The sequence below is a fragment of the Pinus tabuliformis genome, chromosome 5_2, assembly GCF_031772625.1.
Source record: "Pinus tabuliformis cultivar Carrire ecotype Pingquan chromosome 5_2, CPIR1, whole genome shotgun sequence".
Lineage (NCBI taxonomy): Eukaryota > Viridiplantae > Streptophyta > Pinopsida > Pinales > Pinaceae > Pinus > Pinus tabuliformis.
The window spans coordinates 620,250,858-620,273,333 of record NC_142306.1 but is presented as its reverse complement, the minus strand read 5'-3'; positions in this window follow the sequence as shown (position 1 = coordinate 620,273,333).

The window sequence follows — 22,476 nt, the reverse complement described above, 5'->3', positions numbered from 1 at the left end:
AGTGATCTTAGTGTTTACATGTAGTAGAGGAGAATGTATTTAATATATTGTAGTCATGTGTGCGCCAATGGAGTCATTCTTGTAACTTTGTATCTCTTATGATGTAGCCATGTGCCTTCATGTCATTATTTGGTCTTGAGTGATTATGGAGTACAGTTTGGAGTAGCCTCTTGTATGTGGAAATGAAGAAATTGTTGTACAAAAAGTGTTTGCACGATAGCTTGGATGAGATATTTCCAACCCCTGGTTTATATTCAATAGGAGTATATTCGGTGACAAAAAAAACGTTGTTGGCATGATTTGTAGTTGATCAAAGGTTTTGCAGGTGAGTCATAGAATTTTGATCCAACTTACAGAGTGTTACCCTTTTTCCATTGATGTCAAAGGGGGAGAGAGGAAGAGTAGATGATCTGATGTTTGCAAGAGGTTACCATCAATGCCAAAGGGGGAGAATTGTAGAATGATGGTAGGTTTTATTGTTGGGATTGATGTCAACCTACTGGAAGTGGTCCTTATGATCATGAATTAATGCAAAGTTGTTTGGAAATCTAGTGCTATATGATGGTGTCCTTGATGATTTTAGAGGGGTTACAAGAGATTACACAGGGTCTAAAGAAGTTGCAGGAGGTATGATAGGGTTTGGAGATGCTTGTAAGTGAATATCTAGATAGAATACACGGGTAACATAAGATAACAATGACCATAGAGAATTATAATGTAGATAATAATTTTTCTAGGGTGTGTTATAATGCACTTCCCAAATGTACAAGTGTGTTATAGCCTGTAGCATGAGAAAATGAAGAAATCACTAAGAAAACCAATGGATTTCCCATGGTAATGAAAAGAAGCTTCATTGTAGTAGTTGATTGAGTCAAATTCGATCATTAGTACATATCTATTTATATATAAGTGTTGGATAGAGCTTTTGTTGATTTTGGAACACATTCTCCTACTTAAGAGAGCATAGAAACCCTACAGAGTGAAATGGAACATAGTGGTGTATACCTGGTTTGAATTGCAGAGATTATGATAGAGAAGTAGAGTATGGTATACACATAACAGGGAGATATATTGTAAGAAAAAGGTTAAATGAGCTGTGCATGTTGACTTGTGGATTGATGCAAATTATTCAAAATGTCAAACACTGTGTTGGTGTGACAAAGTGCTAGATTTTGATTGCTAGTGTTAGATGGCATAGTACAAACTTGTAGTAGATTAGGTATGAGAAAATGATTGATAGCTAACAGATTTTTGTTGCAAGTGTCATGTTCAATGATTATTTACATGTTGATGGATAGAGTATTATAATTGTGAATTGAGTTTGTATGCATCCAAGATCTTAACACCATTGATGTACCTCCATGCTAATTATCCTTGAATTCATGTATTATTGTTGTTTTAAGACTTAGAGTAATATATTTCTACTTCTAGGGTCATGGTTATTTAGTGTGTTGGGTTGAATGTTGTAATGGTTTTGTAAATGGCTAAGTGATAAGAAAATTATGTTGTTTCCAGTGTATGGCGAGAGTGTTGAAGAGATGAGATAGGTTTTATTGATAGTGATTGTATTATTGAGATGAGTGGTTGACATGCTGTAGAGAGAGTGTTTCAGATGTACTTGCGTCAATAAGTTGTGTCAAAGAGAGAATTAGTATTGCAGTGATGTGTTTACATTGATGTTGTATTGTTGTATAGTCTGAAATATTTTGAAATGTGTCCCTAGATATTTTGAGGAGATTAGGGCCTCTAAAAAGTGGTTTATTATAGAGATAGGAGCATTTCCTCCTTGCTGGTGGTGGCTAGTGATTAGTATATAGGTAGTTGGATCTTCCTAGCTAGTGGTGGCTAGCAAACTATAGTAGGGGTTATGGCTCCTAACTGGTAGTGGCTAACTGAATGATGTAAATGAAATTGATTGAAGAAATAATGAAAGAAGAGCAGTAATGCAATAGAAACAAGGTGGGTTTTGTCCCTTCAATATTTCCACCATACATATTTATATCCTTTACGTTTGCTTGATATGATTTCAATGTTAACTATTTATTATGGTGTACTTGCCCAAATATGTTGATGATATGCCATGTAATGTTTGTTTAATTGATTTGCAAAACAAGTTTTAAAGTTGAATATTTGTCACTATTTATTCACCCCCCTTTTAGTAGTGACCTAGTTTCCAACAATGAGAATTGGGGTCAATCATAATTGAAATAGGCTAGTTATTGGCCATACCTTCCATCTAAATCATTGATGCTTGGTGATTAGCCTGATTGTTTTCCAACATGACATAATTTCATGGTACATCTTATGGCACATCATTCACTATCTTTTCATATTACACATTATAAAGCATGGGGCCACTTTGTTGTTATTGTCATTGTATTTCTCCCTTGATAGTAGTAAACTTCACATTCCTTCCCCCTTATTAAGGTTATGCAATTATCTTCCATTTTCCTTCCAATCAATTTGGAACTCAATCTTATGCATGGAATTTTCATAATAGTACCTCATTTTCCAAATGGTATCATCCATGATTTTTGTCTCATCAAGCTCTATTATGTTCCTGAATGGCTGTGGAAATCCATTGAGGTACCATTGGATCTTTACCTTCTCATCCTTGATGTAAGGCATATACCTCAATAGCTCCAAGATTTCTATTGATGTATTCATTAGTTGTCAACTACCCTAATTTGTGCTCATAGAATTCTCTCACCTTGTTGTCATGGTACATTTCAGATGGGTACTTTTCCTAGAAATAACCCTCAAACCTTTTCCAGAAAACTCTTTCACTTTTATGTTCTTAGCATTTATCACATCTTCCCACCAGATATCATATTTACCTCTCAAGCTAAAAAAGGATCCACTTTCCTTCATACTCTCATAGTAATCATGTACTCAAAAAATACTTCTTCATTCCTAACAACCATGTTTCCGCTTCCTTGGCCTTCCTCACCTACTCTATCTATGTTTTCTCATGTAGCATGCCAATTGTGATGGGACATTGCACAAGGGCTTAAGAGAAATGGCCTTAGGAATTGCACAATTGAGCACTACAGGGACCAAGGAATGACCCTACTATCCACTAGAACTGTGCAAGGTGTAATAAGAGGCAAGGTAGGACAAGGTATTGCATAGTAGGAAATCACATTTAGCAAGAGTGACAAAACTAAGCATTGTAATTTTACAATGTGAAATGAGTAAGGAGAAGAATTCTGAGATTTCATAGTTGAGTAATGCTGTGACCTAGAGATGTTCCTACCTTCCAATATAATTGTGCCCACAATAGGAGGGAAATTTTGTCAAGGGATTGTACATAGAGCTAGTGTAAGCAGTTGCAGGTTAGGTCACAAGACCTTGGGGATGCTCACTGTGCAATTAAAAAAACAGAGCCTTTCTATTGCGTATTTTTTCATTACAAGGAGATAAAGAAGTATTCACTATTAACTAAAAGTGCTCAATGTGCAATACAAGGAAAGACTAATCAAGACTTAGTGCATTGGGGTAGTACAAGAAACAAGGGTTCATTGAGTATGTTATGAAGTTGCTCAATGCACAATAAGGGGAGTTTTCCTCAAGAAAGGTTCAGTGCACAGGTCAAGGAGGTAAGGGTCTCTCATTGAGACTTAAGAATGCTCAGTGCTCATTACCTAGTAGGAGTTCAATGTATTTACAACTTGCACATGATGGAAAGACCAAGAAGAGATCCAAAATGGCTAATTGTGGGATTAGTAGAACAAGAGAAAGAAAGAAATAAAAAAAGTCACAAACATATATACCATAAAATACAAGGTGAAAAAATGTACAGTAGCCAATATCGACACATATTCATTGAAATGAAAATAAAGTGAAAATTTCTTCTAAGTGCAACAGTTGAAAAGTAAGTTTGCGACACTTAAATATAAGTTCGTGATACAAGTGTCGACTACAATCAAAATATGTGCTATGTCATGGGAGAATATCCAACACATTTTCTTATGGTAGATAGTATCAACTAGTGCAAGAGAGTGTGCTAGAGTTTCCTTTAAAAGGTGTGCCATAGTACTCTCAAGATGTGTGAAAACAAGTGGAAGAGACACATGAAAGGCTGAATGTGATGAAACACAAAGAAAACATAAGCGACACATGTAAGAATGAAAGCAGGAAGAAATGATGCATGTAAGAGTAAAATAAAGAAAAAGAAATAGTTGCAAAAATAAAAGTTACAGTTGAGTATCTCATGCAAGTGATGGATCATTTACAACCTTGGGTGAGATAATGCCCCTTATAATCCTACAATAGTGCACAAAGATCAAAAGCAAAAAATGAATATAAAGATGACATTTGGACCAGACTCTTTATATAGGGAGAGAAGACATGCAATTAGGGTTAAGATATATGAGTGCACCTAGTGCATGCCGAGAGGCTTGAAGAAGTACACTCTCACTGTCAACAAATAGTGCACAATCACTATCTGCAGAGGATGCCCTTACACTATCATTGTCCATAAGGGTTAGACAATATTTGTTTATAGGAACTACGCCAGCACTGGTATCAAGAATTGTGTAAGCACTGACATCAAGGATTGTGCAATCACTAATTCTAGAGACTACACAATCACTGTCATTAGGCACTATGCAACTATTATCATCAAGGACTGCGCGGTGCTTGTCTTCGAAGGATACACATTGACTATTAGGATTGCTTAGAATAAGTTTGCTATGGAGGCAAGAAAAGATGGGCATTCAAAAGAAAGTTACTTTGACACTTAAAATTCTCAAAGGAAGACTTGAACACTTGAGCAACATCACTAAGAATGACATTAATGGCTTGAAATAGAGGGTGGCATGACAACAAGGAGGCTCCAAAATTTGGATGTGGGAATTTTTTTTGAGGGTGATTGTTGTAGCAAAAACACTTGGCTACACACTAGAGGAACTCCAACTTCTCTTTTTAGGTCTAGCATTAATTATGAGGAATAGCCTTTTAGAAGTATTGTCTCATCGAGTTGGTCACTCTAGCTTCTTTACTTAGCCCGATAACAAAAATAGTCTCTTCTATTCGTCGCATTGGACTAACACATTCCACAAGACTAGTCGAACTTCACAGGTTTTGATTAGGGAGTAGGAGTATATAAGTTCCACGAGTTTAATATGTTCAAAGTTTTATTGCCCTCCAATGTTGCTCCACTTCCAGCAGTCCTGTTCAGTACCAAGACATAGTTACTTTAAGGATTCACAAGCATTGCTTCATTGCTAGCGAACCTATTCAGTACCCCAGCGAAGTTGCTTGCTTCACCTTTATGTGTTGGAAGCCTTTCTCTTCTTTCACCCCTTATTTTATTTTCAATATGCTCATTGGCATTTTAATGGAATTTTATCACCAGGGTGGAAGAGGGATCCCAACTTAGTTAAGAGAAAGAGAGGTTATTCCTTTTGCATAGACTCTTATATATATACCTTTTAAAATTAGTGTGCGCTCTTAAGTTTTTCCACCTTTCCTTTCTCGACTAAGCTAAGATGACACGTTAAAACCAATTAATATAAAGGGTTGATTCAAGGAATGAAGATCCTATAATAGATGTGGTAATCATAGATACGCTTGAGCTTTCACTTAGGATGAAACATGTTTTCCATACGTGCATCATTGACCTTAAAATGTATTTAGGTGCAAACAAAGAAGTAGACCAAATATAAGCTAAGCATTGCTAGTTTCCATAGTTTCCCTTTCAAATTTTGCGACATTACCATAGAGATAAAAATATCAGCTTCCATACATGGTTTTATTAAAATAAAACACAAGTAAAGACATGAAAGAAAACATGACACGACATAAAAAGTAAAACATCATGTAAAACTAGTAAAGGGCATGCATGGAACAAAACTCAGTTGGAAAGAAAAATGCGGGAAAATTTCTATAATGCAATGCAAAAGTTACTAGGATGTGAATAAGAAAAATAACAAAACTAAACCTAAATCCTAATATTTCTAAACTAAAAGGTCAATATTATGTGAAGTCAAATTTCTAATGTATCCATTCAATTTGTTCCCAACCTAATAGCAGAAAGATATAAGCAATTAGCAATAATATAAAAAAATGTGTAGAAATAAAGACATTGACTTGAATCCCTTACACAAGAAATTGAAGGTCTTGCCTATTGGTAGAAAGAACTGCCATAAGAGCTAAATTTAACCAATCTTCAACTTTACCTTGTTGATTAGAACAAGGACCATACAAACCTTGAAGGGTGCCCATGAACATGCATTCATCTACATTTTTATTCTTAGCAAACATCAGGTCAGATCACAACTTATTATTAGCAACAGAACTTACCTGATAAGATCCCTCTATCAAATCATAGATTTTATCATAGTATCTAGAACAAATGATTTGAAAACCCTGAAATTCTTGAAAATATGAACTTTCAATGAGTGCACTCAAATTATAACTAGAATCCATATTTAATTTGATCTTTCTCATGAATTTTGTCAAGATCGTGAGGATCAAACATAACCATAAGCAAAATTTGAGGTTCCTCAATGATCTGACATGTGCCTAAATAGTGAAATAATGAATCATAAATATCAATGAGCTCAACAATATTAAATGATGTAAAACAATTATGATCACTTAGTGCTAAGCGAAGTTGTCTTTGAGGCCTCCTTGACCTAGAAAATTCGAAGGTCCATAGTCATAATTCTACCTAAATCCAATCTTCCCAAAGGATTAGGCACTGGTTCACCCAAAGGTGATCACCTTAAACCTATTTTCATTCTCCCCTTTACTCTTCTCTAGGTCTAGTCCTCTGGGTCACCTAGGGAATCAATTATCTCATGATCTAGCAATACAAATACTTCAATTATTGGTCCACAATTTCCCTGTTGTGCCCTCAAGAATCCCTCCAAATTTCATGAGGTTCCAATAGTGGGATCTTGATATATCACAAGCCCTAGCTCGAATACCAATTCTTGCCCTTGGTTTCCCTTAGGCTAGAAACCTCACTGGGATCCTTACATTTCCTTTCATTGGAACATTAGGGGAATTTTGAGGTCTAAAATAGGCCTCCTTAGGAAATTATAAAATAATAGTGGAAATAATAAAATAAGATTACATTACATCATCAAATTTTAGAGGGAAAAAAGAAAAAACTATTTTTTCAACTCATACTTTCAACTTATCTCCCTATGGGTTTACTCAAATTTCGAGAGGAAACACTCATTGGATGCATAATTTGATTCCTAATCTAAGAAGTACCCATGTTTCATACTTTCAATGGACCCTACTACACGAAAAGTAAGAAATACATGAAAAATGTGATTGCAATCATGTTTTTTCATGTATTTCTCATTTTTCGTGTAGTAGGGTCCATTAAAAGTATGAAAAATGGGTACTCCTTGGATGAGGAATTAAAATTTGCATCCAATGAGTACTCTTGCTCGAAATTTGAGTAAAACCTTAGGGAGATAAGTTGAAAATACGAGTTGAAAAAGTTGTTTTATTATTTTTTTATCTTTTTTACTTTTTTACTCCAAAAATGGTGAATCATCCTCCATTGTTGACATCATCATCTTGAATCCTATTGGTTATTATAAATTTTATTTTGGTTGTACATTTTTCTTAGGAGGCCCATTTTAGACCTCAAAATTCCCCTAATGATTCATTCCTTGATCCCTTTCCCCTCCCTGATTAGGTCAATTATATCATTGGTTGCTAAATCCTATCCCCTTGACCGAACCTCGAGTCCACTTGGTCCCGTGTGGTCCCATCCACTATCAAGGTTAATTCTTTAAAGATCACCTAGAACCCAAGTTTCCACAAGAATTATAGGACTTAGGGATCTCCTTTATAAGATACATATCCTTTATATGACACATACTCAAAACCTAACCCTAGAAGTTTTCCCCAAGCTCTTCCTAGAGAGCCTTCCATCTTGTCTTCCAAGACAAGCAAGCCACATATTTGAACCTCTCTTGTGAATAGGCTTCTAGGATCACCCCTCGTCTTATCATTGGTTCATCCATTTTGTGATCCTTATAATAATGGGTCTCCTCCCATCGGTGAAAATACGTAAAGGGTAGGTAGCCTTAACCGGTGTGAAAGTGGGCTATCGTTCCATTGTTTCCCTTGGCCTAGTAGTAACCCTTAAAGGATCGCCTTATAGGACCCCTACAAGTTTGATCGGTAACAATCATGATGTATCTAAAGTGAGACATTGCAATATTGCAAAAGATATTTTAGACAAGATGCAATATATCTATGGAAGAGAAGGAATTCAAGGTCCAGAAAATGTTGAAGGACCCTGCTACACTCTTGAGGAAAAGGAGAATAATTCAGAAGACCTTACATTCATAGAAATCGAGGATCTAACTCTTATCAATAAGATAATGAAAGAAACCATGGGAGTAATGATGTGCCAATCATTTATCTAAAGATAAAACATGAATAAGTCAACAAATAAAATGAAATATTAACAAATCAATTGCAAGATCATGAATCCCATTGTGAAAAATTAGAAGTTGAATTAGCCTCATTGAGATGTGAATTAGAAAAGGCTAACAATCATCTATCTCAATATGGAAAGCTGGAGAAAAGTACTAAAATATTAGACGCGATCCTCATCGTCCAAAGATCTCCTCCCATCAAGACCATATTAGGTTTTGAGGAAGAATCACGCTCGAAGATAGAAAAGGAGAAATAATTGGAAAACCATGATGTAGAAGATCATAATTCCATTAGCAATAAATCTATATGAGCCCCTAAGAAGCTATAGTAGCAAGGAAAGTCAAGGAATAAAAATACTTATCATTAGAAGCAATGAAAAGCGTATCAAAACCCCAACAAGTAGCAACACTCTAGAAGATAAAAGAAGTAGCCAAGATCTTATGGTCTAACAAATCAAAACCTAAGGTATCAAAGATTGTTTTATGGGTATTGTTTTTCTTGCAATAGTTTTGGACATCGAGCAATAAAATGTAATTATCTTACAAGAAAATGAAGATTGTTGAATGACATATGTTTTAAGTGTGGAAATATGGCCACAAAGCACTAGCTTGCATATATGACAATATTAAGCATATAAAAGGAGCAACCTAGATGTTGAAGACAAATAAGGTATGGAGGAGGAAATATGAGATGCAAAGAGCTAGTCGGTTGTAACAGCCCTGGGTTAAAGCTACATGTAAATAAAGGAAATTATAAAGGAAAAAGTGAAACCAAGGTCACGAGACACATAATCCAATATAAATGAAGGGAAAAACATTATATTGGGATCCACTTTTGGTTAATTATTGGCTATGGAAATTGGCATTGGCATTGGAAAGAGGAAAAAGGAAATAAATGAAAATTAATTCAAGAAATAAAGGAAAATAGGTGAAAAGGAAGATGAAGAGATAAGAATATGCATGCAAGGGAAAATGAAGGAAAAATAAAAATAAAAATAAAAGGAGAGAGAGAGCATTCTATGACTCTCTTTGGTTACTCTTGGTTACATTATTGATCATTCTCTTGGTTACATTCTATCACACTCTTGATTACTCTCTAGATCACACTCTTGGACATACGTGGACATTCTAGCATTCAATTAGAGGAGAGAAGAGGAGAATAGATATAACAAGAGGAAGAAAACACAAGGAAGACAAAACCAAGCATGAAAAAGAAAGCAAGGGAGTGCAAGGAGAAGATTGAAAAAGTAGCTATAACAAGAGTACATCGCAAGAAACATGTTGCACATGTGATTTCCTTGCTAGGATTTGAATGCATGGTGCATGTATTTGGTTTATTGGTATTTTTTCTATCATTGACATGGGATTTTCCTGGATTGACAGTGATGCATAGCCTTGCCTTTTCCATTTCCAGTTAGCCATGACGTACTCGGTTTTCTATTTGGTTGAGCTTTGGATTACTTGGAGGTTTTGGATCTAGGTGAGGTGGTCATAGGAAAATCTCAAGGGTTGCGGGTGAAGATGTTTTCTCGAGGAAGCCCTTGAGAGGTTGGTGGAGACAAGAAAATTCCTCAGAGTATGGTGAAGAAATTCTGAGGCATCCAAGCTTGTGTTGGTTTGGTGATCTCTGGACCGATTTAAGTGATATCACTATGGTTTGATGGTGGAGGTGGTTTAACCTCTGGATTCCATATTTGGATATGTTTTGGTTTATACCTTGTAATCCCACATTCAAGCTTGGAATATGGCATAGGGGTGATTGGATGAAAGAGAGATTTTGTTCAGCTTAATATATGGTCATGTGGTACATGGAAGTCCCTGACGTGGTTGGTATTATTCATATGCTAATATGTGTTATTATTTATTTATGATCAATGAGTTTTTGGCTTGAGGAGGCTTGGACCCAGGTTCAGAGTTAGCTACGCTAACCAACAAAACCCTACACTACCGGCCCTTTCAACCACAGTCCGCTTAGCGTAGACTACAATCTCACCTGAGGCATTATTGGGGGAAGCTAGAACCAGGTTTCAACATCTAGAAGGCTATGTGATGTAGTAGTGAGGCGTTTCTTTAATCTAGGGCTAGATTTGACCTTCACGAACATTTATCTTCAGAATCTTAGACTTAAAGTGATTTCTACTTAATTATATCTATGAGCTTTGCCTAATTGTTCTAACATGTAGAAGTTATGATACAAAAGTAGATATGGATCTTCACGATGCAATTAAAACAATATTTCAGAGAATCGAATCATAACTAAGAATAACACATAAACATATGAATATAAAAAGAAAATACAGAATTGCTTCAAATATGCTTTATTACTTCAAATATTGAATGAATACACTTCTTCTGACCCTGCACACACAACTACATGGCCCCGCACACTCAATTGTGGACTTTCCAAGGTCTCTGTCTCTGTGTACTCGGCTGTAGGAGCCTTCCCCTTCGCGAGAATACAGAATTATAGAAAAAAATAGACTCAAGATCTCATTCATGCACTTCATAAAGTTTCCTAATGACTCCTAGATGACTTCCTTTTATAGCTTTTACATTGCATTACAGTGGTCTCCGAAACACGGGTGAAGATTATTACTTAATCAAAACAGCCCATCCCTTTACAAAATAAAGGGCTTTGACCTACCTAAAAGCCCTTTTGACTCTTAATGTTCTGTGCTATTCGCGCTCCTCTCCTCAAAATGCGGAGACTTTACAATATTACAAAACTTGACTCAAAAATTAAACCTGGGGGACCCCATCCCAACATGAGGATAAGTGTTGATTTACTAATTTTTTATGACTAGTTTGTCATGGCTTCATTATGGTTAAATGTTGGTTACAAGTATGATATATTTCTTATTATATGATGTGCTCTTGATCTAGACCTAATTCATGGTTTGATGTCTCATGGTTGATTTATATGAATTCATGTGCTAATATATGTGTTATTGCAACTAGTGCGAGAGTGACACAATCCTTATTGATGAATATCTTATGAACTAATGAAAACAATGACCAAACTATGCATTCATTACCTATAAGTACCATAGTCACAAAGCATTTTTATAAATGAATAATTTGGACTGCCAAATTCCTGGGTTCGTAACTTTGGCATATGATCTCCTTTTGGATATCATAATACCTCATTTTGAATATCTCCCAGAAGAGGCCAAAAAAATAATTTTTAAAACATATTTTGGCTCTTTTCTAGTTCCTTCATTTTCCCTGAAAATGTCGTTTAGGCCCTAAAAACAACCTCAAAAATTTAGGACCCAAAAAACTGCCAAAAAAAGAAAGTTAAGTTAAATTTAAGGAAACGAAATAAAAGGAAATAATGTTGGGTCAAGTTAGGTTGATAACAATGTGATCATGTGACATTGTGTGATTGTAGGCAGTTATGGACATGTGGACCCCATTTTCCATATGTGCATCTTTGAAATCAGGTCATGCATAATAACTCTTAGCTCATGTTTACCCCGATGAGCTTGTAAAAGTGGGTAAATGTGGGGTGGGGTGTTACATTGAAATTCAAAGGAATTCAAGGAAGAACACTTTGTCTTGCATAAGGATAATCTACTCAGGGGGAGTAGATCTTTCACCTATGCAAAATAGAGGACGTCTTCAACAGAAGCCAAATAGGATAGATGTATGCGCTTAAAATAGAATTTAAAAAAAACGCATCTAATTATTTCTAGGTCCACAAGATCAATATGATGCATATAAGGAGAGAACATGAGTTCAAAGGGAGTTTTACAAGGTTTGAAGGATTGTATCTCATTTTTATTTAATCATCCTTTCATTTTCGATAATGGTTGTAGTCATTAATGTAAAAGGATCAAATTCCTAGCCATGTATGCTATTAGGAGTTTGTGCAGTAAGTAATAGTTGTGGAGTGTAATTCTCTCAAAAGGAGAGTTGTCAGAACACTAAAGATCATGCTTTTGGATGATGAAAAGATGGCACATGCTCAAGGGGGGTTTGAGATGATTTTTTTATGGTTTTCTTATCTGAAATTGATTTAATGCAGGATAATTTTTCCACCATGGAGAGTATGATGAAGCTTTGAATGGCTATGTAAAAATGTTGTTGCTCACATTGAAACCTTGATTCATTTTAAATCATTAGATATTCCTTTCGCATGAAGGAATGGTTATTGATGTATGTATATGTTGAGAACAATTGCTAAAATTACCCTGTATTTTGTATTGATGTTAATCCCTTATGTTATGGTTGGAGTGTTGAGAAGAGTCCCTATATATGTGTGTCTACCAAGTACCCTCATAGGTCATGTTCCACAACAATATTTTCATTGTATTTTCAGGAGGTCGAGTTATTTTGTTACTGCCACGTATTTTTGTCATGCCATGAAAAGATAAGCTAATATTTAAGCATTGAGACACCTAGGTTTGAATCTTTCTTATGAGAACTATACATTGAGGACAACTACTAAAAGAGTTTCGAATTGTAACATTTTTTGATGTATATGTACATGTTGATGATGAAGGGTAGTGTTGTGTTTTTGCTGCCTAATGACATGCTTTCCAAATGCAAGGTTTGTGCTTGCTAGCATTGAAGAGTATTATGCTTGGTGATGCATATTTTGTATCAAGAGAGCATGGCTAGGATTTGAATTACAAATTATTCACTAGTGATGATGGTCAAAAAGGTTGTGTTGTAGAAGTATGGTTGCATCTGTTTCTTGCCCTCCACTTCCAGAGTTTATGTTGTTGGTTGTTATCAATATGCAGATCGAGTTATATTATGTGATTGATTGCAAGAGGATGGCTAATGGTACATGGTTGGTCATTGCTATGTGTTGATGAGGAGTTGTTCCTATGGTTTATTTAATGAGGCTTATGATATTAGTTAATGTTTCTAACTATTTTTGATGTGGTTGCAGTGTTGCCATGTATTTCTTATGGTGGGGAATGAGTGGTTGGATTTGTGAAGTCTATGTATACTATTTTTGGTTTGTTGATGTTTATTTCTTGATGTTGATCATGGATGCAAGGAATTTCATGGTTGCTACTTCTAATGGTGAATTTGTTGAGGGTCACGAGGGTTATCATATTTTAGCCATGTATGGGATGTTGAATGCATTGTTACAACATTGTATCTTTAGTGTTATAGCCTTGTACTCTCATTATAAACCCTTTTATCATTGTTTCTTATTATTGAGTGTGTTGGTTGAGTGACCTTAGTGTTGGCATGCAATAAAGGAGAGAGTATTTAATATATTGTAGTCATGTGTGGGCCAATGGAGTCATTCTTGTAACTTTGTATCTCTTATGATCTAACACTAGCAATATATTGTATCTCTTTGGAGTAATATATTGCTACTTCTAGGGTCATGGTTATTTAATGTGTTGGGTTGAATGTTGTAATGGTTTTGTAAATGGCTAAGTGATAAGAAAATTATGTTGTTGCCAGTGTATGGTGAGAGTGTTGAAGAGATGAGATAGGTTTTATTGAAAGTGATTGTATTATTGAGATGAGTGGTTGACATGTTGTAGAGAGAGTGTTTTAGATGTACTTGTGTCGATAAGTTGTGTCAAAGAGAGAATTAGTATTGTAGTGATGTGTTTACATTGATGTTGTATTTTTGTATAGTTTGAAATATTTTGAAATGTGTCCCTAGATATTTTGAGGAGATTAGGGCCTCCAAAAAGTGGTTTCTTACAGAGATAGGAACATTTTCTCCTTGCTAGTGGTGGCCAGTGATAAGTAGATAGGTAGTTGGAGCTTCCAAGCTAATGGTGGCTAGAAAACTATAATAGGGGTTATGTGTTGGCATTATGGCACAGGTGTTGTCCTTGATGGCAACTCTATCTGGTGACAGATCTCAGTTTAGGCATTCAGAATGAAGGAAAAGACATATACCCAGGTTCATCTAGACTAAGGTGCGTATACATGTGGGTTAGACGTTACAAAGTCGCGTATGCATATACACGCACTTTCACGCAAGGAAAAGTGCGTATATGTTGGAGAACTTCTTTTGGGCCGTGGTAGTTAGTCCTTGGTACTTGAACCTATGGTTTTGGACCATGGTATCTCATCAAAAGTGTTGATCTCAAGTATCTGGTCCTTGGTATTGTTTTATTATGGTTTTGGACCATGGTATTGTGAAAGGCCTAAGATTATAAAAGAGGAAGGAGATCATTTGGTAAGGCATCATCTGAATGAATTGAATATCTAATAAGTGCTAGATCTGAAATATTGGTGATTGGGGTTATAGTGCAGATCTGGATCTGAATGAAGGAGGAACCTTAGCGCAAAGAGAAGGATAAGTTCTATTGATGGGTCATTATCTTTAGGCTTGAATGATAGTATCTTTGTATAATTTTGATCTGTTATAAGTGGCGCATGCTTGATCTATAAATCGGGTAATCTGGGTTAACTAATGTCTGAATGTCTGAAAATAATGAATTATCCTTTATAGATCTATACGCAGGTTCAGTGAAGTGAAGGCATGTATACACGCTGTTTTGGTAAGGGAAAGAAGCATATACGCAGGTTGGCTTTGACACAGAAGCATATACACGCAGGTTTATGAACAGTGAAGTAGCGTACATCTCTTGATTTATGTTCTAGCTGCTTCTGTTTATTGCTGCAGTGTTCTGGGTTTAGAATTGGTGTGTGGTTACTGTTACTGTGTTCTGGGTATAGCTGTCAGAGAAGTGTTTATTTTGATTCAGTTTTGATTGGTGAAAAGGTGATTGGTTGATGCAGAGATTCTTGATATTTGATTGATGTGGATCCAGTCTGAAAATTTATGAAACGTGGTCCCTGGAAGAAAGAGAAGGTTGGAGCCTTCTGTAGGCTAGCACCTACGTACTAGTATCTTGGCTAGTACAAGAGCTAAGGGGGTTGTAGCTCCCTTCCAAGAGAAGCTGGAGAACGAGAGAGGGTTGTAGCTCTCTACAGGTTGCAGACTACGTACTGGTAAAGGACTGCACCAGTACATTGTAAAAAGAAGTTTCTAATTAAAAGAAGATAGAGACGAATTGCAGCAGGTGGTTTTCACCCACATTGGGTTTCCACCTTATATCTTGTGTTCTTGTGTGTGTGATTGTCTTCAGATCTGTTTTACTATTTCTGGTTACTGTTTATTTGATCCTAATACACAGATTAATGATCAACATCAGTAAGATAAACTAAATTATAAGGTTGCATTGCATACGTGGGTTTCCTTCTCTATATTTGCGTATATACGTGGTTTTATCTAACTAAAGTAGCGTATATGATTTGGGTTTGAAAAATAAAATAAGTGACTTGATAATACTGATTCACCCCCCCTCTCAGTATTATTTCCAACAATTGGTATCAGAGTAGGTCCTTCTGAAGAAGCTTGACCGCTTGAAGGAAGATCCATCATCATGAGCAACTACGAGAGAGAAGCATCGATCAGGCCACCAATTTTTGATGGGACAAACTTCGTATATTGGAAGGTAAGAGTTACTGCCTATCTTCAATCTCTTGGTACAGAAGTCTGGGATATCATAGATACAGGGTACTCTTTTCCATCAGCAACTCCTACAGATCCGGCTGAGAAGAAGAAATATGAAACAAATGAAAAGGCTGTCAATACCTTATTAGGATGTCTATCTCAATCAGAATTTGTCAAGGTTATGCAGTATAAATCCGCAAAAGAAATATGGGACAAGATTGTTCTGAGCTATGAAGGAGATGAACAGGTAAAACGAGCAAAACTTCAAACCCTTAGAATTCAGTATGAAAATCTCAGAATGCACAATGATGAAAGTGTGGCTAATTATTTCCTTCGTGTAGATGAGATTGTTAATTGTATGAAAAACTTGGGAGAAGAAATAAAAGAGGCTGTTGTGGTTGAAAAAGTTCTAAGATCTTTGTCCCCTAGGTTTGAATCTAAAGTTTCTGCAATAGAAGAAAAACAGAATCTACGAAACCTTACCATGTCACAGCTGCACGGAATTCTAACTGCTTATGAAATGAGGAAAGGAGGACCATCAGACAGGAGAGAAGCTGCCTTCAAGGCTTCAGGCAAAGGAGACTACTATGAGTCAGGACACATGTCAGAAGAAGAAGAAGAATCAAATTTTGTCAAGAACCTTCAACGGGGTGTTGGAAGATTCCGAGGTAAGTTACCTTTCAAATGCTTTGCTTGTGGAAGAGTCGGTCACTATGCTGCCAAATGTCCTCATAAGGATAAGATTGACAAGGGGAAGGAACCTGTTAGATGGAACAAGAAACAAAATGTAAATAAGAAAAGCTATTACACTCATGAAGACAGTGATGGACTCTCAAATAGTGATGAAGATGAACGAGGTAATAATTATAAACTTTTAATGGCTTTTGAAGATGATGATTACATGGATGCTATAGATGAAGAAGGTCTTTATGAAGAGATTTCTAAACTCAAAATTTGTTTAGAAGAGAAAAATGTGATTATTGATTCTCTGCAATGTCAACTGGCTGAAAGGGAAAAACATCAAGAAAAATTGGAATGTGAAATTGTTGGTCTTAGAAAAGAGATTGAGAAAACAAAAGCTCTTAATCTTAAATTTGTTAAAGGATCTGAAACTCTAGATGAGATTATCAATGTGCAGCGTTCTCCACTAATCAAGACAGGTCTGGGATATAATGGAGAAGCATCTCAAGCATCCACCTCCAAAAGTTATCTTGATGCAGCAAGGAGGAGCGAGCAAAGGCCTAATAGAAATCATCAGGTAAATCAGGGACAGTTTACCTCAAGAATGAACAAAGACTATCAAGAAAATCGGGGGCAATCTACTTTAAGGACAAACAGAAGCCACAACCAGCCACAACCAGCCACAGGTAAAATCTTCCCAATTTGCCTCAAGAATGGATGTCAATAGAAACTACAATCGATTGGTTGATAGATTTGATAATCGTAGGAGTTTCTTCAATGGCAAATGTTTCTCTTGCCATAAATTTGGCCACAAAGCAGCTCAATGTGTTGCCTATAAGACAATCATGACTAGAGAAGCTCAAAAACAAAGAAGTATGACTGGAATCACGAAAAGGACCTATAACAACTTTTCCGTCCTCGAAAATGAAATTGAATGTTCTATTTGTAATAACTTTGGTCATGAAGATTCTGAATGCAGGGGCAGGTTTTGGAAGACGACTCAGAAGGAACAAACCTCAAGTGCCAGAACATGGAGAATGAAGGAACCGCAACCAGAAAGATGTGGGATAGCTTTATATGCAGAAGGACAGGAAAATCAATGGTATATAGATAGTGGATGTTCGAAGCATATGACAGGTGATAAAGAAAAACTTAAATCATATAGTGCTTTAGAAAAAGGAAAGAAAGTTTCTTTTGGAAATGATACCCCTGCAGTCATAAAAGGAAAAGGCACTATTCAGTTGAAAGAAAAAGTCAAGGCTGGAAATGTTTTGTATGTTGATGGCTTGAAGCATAATCTACTGAGTGTCAATCAGATGTGCGATCAAGGAACTGAGGTAATATTTCGATCAAATGGATGTAGTGTTCGTGATCTTGATACAGGAAAAACAGTGATCAAAGGCATAAGAACTCCAAATAATTTATACATATTTGAAGAAGGACAACAACAATGTTATTTGAGCAAGAATGATGAACACTGGTTATGGCATTGGAGGTTGGGGCATCTAAGCTTTTCACAGATAAGGAAAGCATGCAAATACCAGGCAGTTCGTGGTCTTCCAGACAATACAATATGCAAATCATGTCAGTTTGGTAAGCAAACCAGAACTAACTTCCCTGAGAAGGAAGGATCAACTAGCAGGCCTCTTGAACTAGTCCATACAGATGTATGTGGTCCATCTAGGAAAAGGTCACCTCGAGGAGAAGAATACTTTATATTATTCATTGACGACTTCTCTAGGATGGTTTGGATAGGACTTATGAAGCACAAAGACGAAGCCTTCAAAAAATTCAAATCTTTCAAAGCCTTGGTTGAAAACGAATCAGATCACAAAATTAAGTGCCTCAGGTCTGATAGAGGTGGGGAGTTTACCTCAAATGAATTTTTCGATTTTTTTTAAGAACATGGAATAAGAAGTGAATTCTCTACAGCTAGGACTCCTCAACAAAATGGAGTAGTGGAAAGGATGAACAGAACGGTTCAACAAATGGCTCATGCTATGCTTGATGAGTCTGGAACTCCTGTAACCTTCTGGGGTCAAGCTGCATTTGCTGCGGTTGTTATTCTCAACAAAACAAATGTCCAGTTGAACAACACTCAAACTCCTCATGAGCTCTGGTATGGTGAGACTCCTTCAGTAAAACATTTCAAAATTTTTGGAAGCAAATGCTATATCAAGAATAATGATGAACATCTTGGCAAGTTTGAACCTAGATCAGATGAAGGCATTCTCCTTGGTTATTCTCCCCACAACAAAGCATATAAGTGTTACAATAAAAGACTTGGAAGAATTGTTGACAGCATCGATGTAGTGGTTGATGAAGAAGGAAACACTCCTAGGCAAGTAAATTATGAAAATATCGAAGAGGATGAAGACCATCCATCAAACCAGACTGATGATGAAGAAGAACCTCAAGAGGCACCAGAGGAACAGATAAGGATAGAAGAGAAGACTCCATCCAGGTACGTTCAGAAGAATCATCCAAAATCTCAAATTTTGGGGCAGAAAGAGGTAGGTATACAAACAAGAAGAACAATTGCAGAAGCCTTAAGCTATTTGGCATTGCTCTCCTCCATTGAACCACAAAATGTAAAAGAGGCATGCAAAGATGAATGCTGGGTCAAGGCAATGGATGAAGAACTTGAGTAGATCGAAAAGAATAACACTTGGGAGTTGGTTCCTAGACCAAAATATAAGAATGTCATAGGGACAAAATGGATCTTTAAAAACAAGTTGAATGAAAATGGGGAAGTGATTAGAAACAAGGCTAGACTTGTTTGTAAAGGGTATGCTCAACAAGAAGGAATAGACTTTGAAGAAACTTTTGCTCCCGTTGCTAGACTTGAGGCCATCTGAATGTTCCTTGCTCTCTCAAGCTTTCAGAAGTTCAAAGTATTTGAAATGGACGTGAAATCAGCCTTTCTGAATGGAGACTTAGAAGAAGAAGTGTACATTGAGCAACCAGATGGTTTCATTCTTGGGAATGATCCAAATCTTGTATGCATACTGAAAAAGGCTCTCTATGGTCTTAAACAGGCTCCAAGGGCTTGGTACTACCATTTGGAAAAATATCTTCATCAACAAGGTTTTTCAAAAGGATCAGCAGATAGAAATCTTTATATTAAAATTGAAAATGACAAATTGCTAATACTTGTTGTGTATGTAGATGATATTATCTTTGGGAGCAATGAAGAAGCTATGAGTCAAAGCTTTGCCTTGGTGATGCAGAAAGAATTCGAAATGTCTTTGCTTGGAGAATTGACATATTTTCTTGGATTGCAAATCCAACAAAATGAAGGCGGTATCTTTTTGTCTCAAACCAAGTATCTCAAGCAGATCTTGAAGAAATATGGCATGGAAGATGCAAAACTAGTATGTACCCCTATGGTTACAGGATGCAGCCTCAGTGCAAATGATGAATCAGCAGTAGTGCATCAACCAACCTATAGATCCATGATTGGAAGTCTTCTTTATTTGACAGGCACTCGACCAGACATCATGCATGCAGTGGGAATAGTTGGAAGATTTCAAGCAAATCCTAAGGAAACCCATCTTCAGGCAGTAAAGAGAATTTTCAAGTATCTTCAAGGAACTCAAAACTATGGCTTATGGTATCCAAGAGATACAGATCTCACTCTTCATGCTTATACAGATGCAGATTGGGCTGGAAACATGGATGACAGAAAAAGCACAAGTGGTGGTGCATTCTTTATGGGTTCCAGATTAGTATCTTGGTTCAGCAAGAAACAGAGTTCGATTGCTTTATCTACAGCTGAAGCGGAATATGTGGCTACTGCATCTTGCTGCACTCAACTCCTTTGGATGATGCAAACCTTGCAGGATTTTCAAATCACTTGTACACCACCTATCTCCATCTTATGTGATAATACAAGTGCAATCAGCATTTCAAAGAACCCAGTCATGCATTCAAAGACTAAGCACATACCGATCAAGTATCACTTTCTTCGGGAACAAGTGTTGGAACAAAAGGTCAAATTGGAGTATGTTCCTTCTAAGGAACAAGTTGCTGATATTCTCACCAAACCACTGCCCAGGGAAACTTTTGAATACCTCAGACAGAAGCTGAGAGTAGTTGATGCATCATCTTGCTGTTAAAACTTGTCTGTTTCAGATAAAAATGGGTGTACGCGAGTTTCCTGAGGAGGATCCGCGTACATACGTCAGTTTGTGTAGAGACAGTCACGTATATGGAGGTTTTCAGTAGGGACAGGCTCTGGTTGAAGATATTCTAATATGGGTCTAACAGAGACCATCTGGCACAGGTTCAGGGGGAGCAGATAAACCTGTAATGATGCATTGTTGGCATTAACTTAAAAGCTTTTGGTTCTAGTTCTCAGCTGTTGTTGATTTCAGGTGGAACAAATGCAAAGGGAGAACAGAAAGAACTCATGATTGCTGATCTGAATGGTGATTGACAAATGCTGCTATCAGTTATTGGTGACTTTCATAAGTCTTGCTCTAGATATTTCGTCTCTATGTAATGTATCTCTTTTATGGTGTCAAGGTCATGTAACGGCCTATTTTGATTTCCCCACTATGCCTGGGATGAAGATGTAATGTATTTGGTTGTCATATGTAAATTTTTGATGTATCCCCACTTGGTTGGGTGATGGATGTATGTATTGAGTCTTTTGGTGATAGGAAGGTCTTTTATGATGTATAAGTCATCGTTCTTCTTGAAGAACATCTTTTTGCAGATCTTGCCTACAGTCAGGGGGAGCATGGTCAGCACAGCAGGGCAGAGATTTCAGCATGTACTCAAGGGGAGCACAACCCTTTGCCCTTGATGACAAAGGGGGAGAATGACTTTGAGGATATTGGGGTTGCCATCAAGTCCAAAGGGGGAGATTGTTGGCATTATGGCACAGGTTTGGAGCTATGGCACAGGTGTTGTCCTTGATGGCAACTCTAACTGGTGACAGATCTCAATTCAGGTGTTCAGAATGAAGGAAATGACATATACGTAGGTTCATCTAGACTAAGGCATGTATACACAAGGGTTAGACGTTACAAAGGCGCGTATGCGTATACACACACTTTCACGCAAGGAAAAGCGTGTATATGTTGGAGAACTTCTTTTGGTTCGTGGTAGTTAGTCCTTGGTACTTGAACCTATGGTTTTGGACCATGGTATCTCGTCAGAAGTGTTGATCTCAAGTATTGGGTCCTTGGTATTGTTTTATTATGGTTTTGGACCGTGGTATTGTGAAAGGCCTAAGACTATAAAAGAGGAAGGAGACCATTTGGCAAGGCATCATTTGAATGAATTGAATATCTAATAAGTGCTAGATCTGAAATATTGGTGATTGGGGTTATGGTGCAGATCTGGATCTAAATGAAGGAGGAACCTTAGCGCAAAGAGAAGGATAAGTTCTATTGATGGGTCATAATCTTTAGGCTTGAATGATAGTATCTTTGTATAATTTTGATCTGTTATAAGTGGCGCATGCTTGATCTATAAATCGGGTAATCTGAGTTAACTAATGTCTGAATGCCTAAAAAGAATGAATTATCCTTTATAGATCTATACGGAAGTTCAGTGAAGCGAAGGCGCATATACACGCTGTTTTGGTAAGGGAAAGAAGCGTATACGCAGGTTGGCTTTGACACAGAAGCGTATACACGCAGGTTTATGAACAGTGAAGTAGCGTACATCTCTTGATTTATGTTCTAGCTGCTTCTGTTTATTGCTGTAGTGTTCTGGGTTCAGAATTGGTGTGTGGTTACTGTTACTGTGTTCTGGGTACAACTGTCAGAGAAGTGTTTATTTTGATTCAGTTTTGATTAGTGAAAAGGTGATTGGTTGATGCAGAGATTCTTAATATTTGATTGATGTGGATCCAGTCTGAAAATTTATGAAACGTGGTCCCTGGAAGAAAGAGAAGGTTGGAGCCTTCTGTAGGCCAGCACC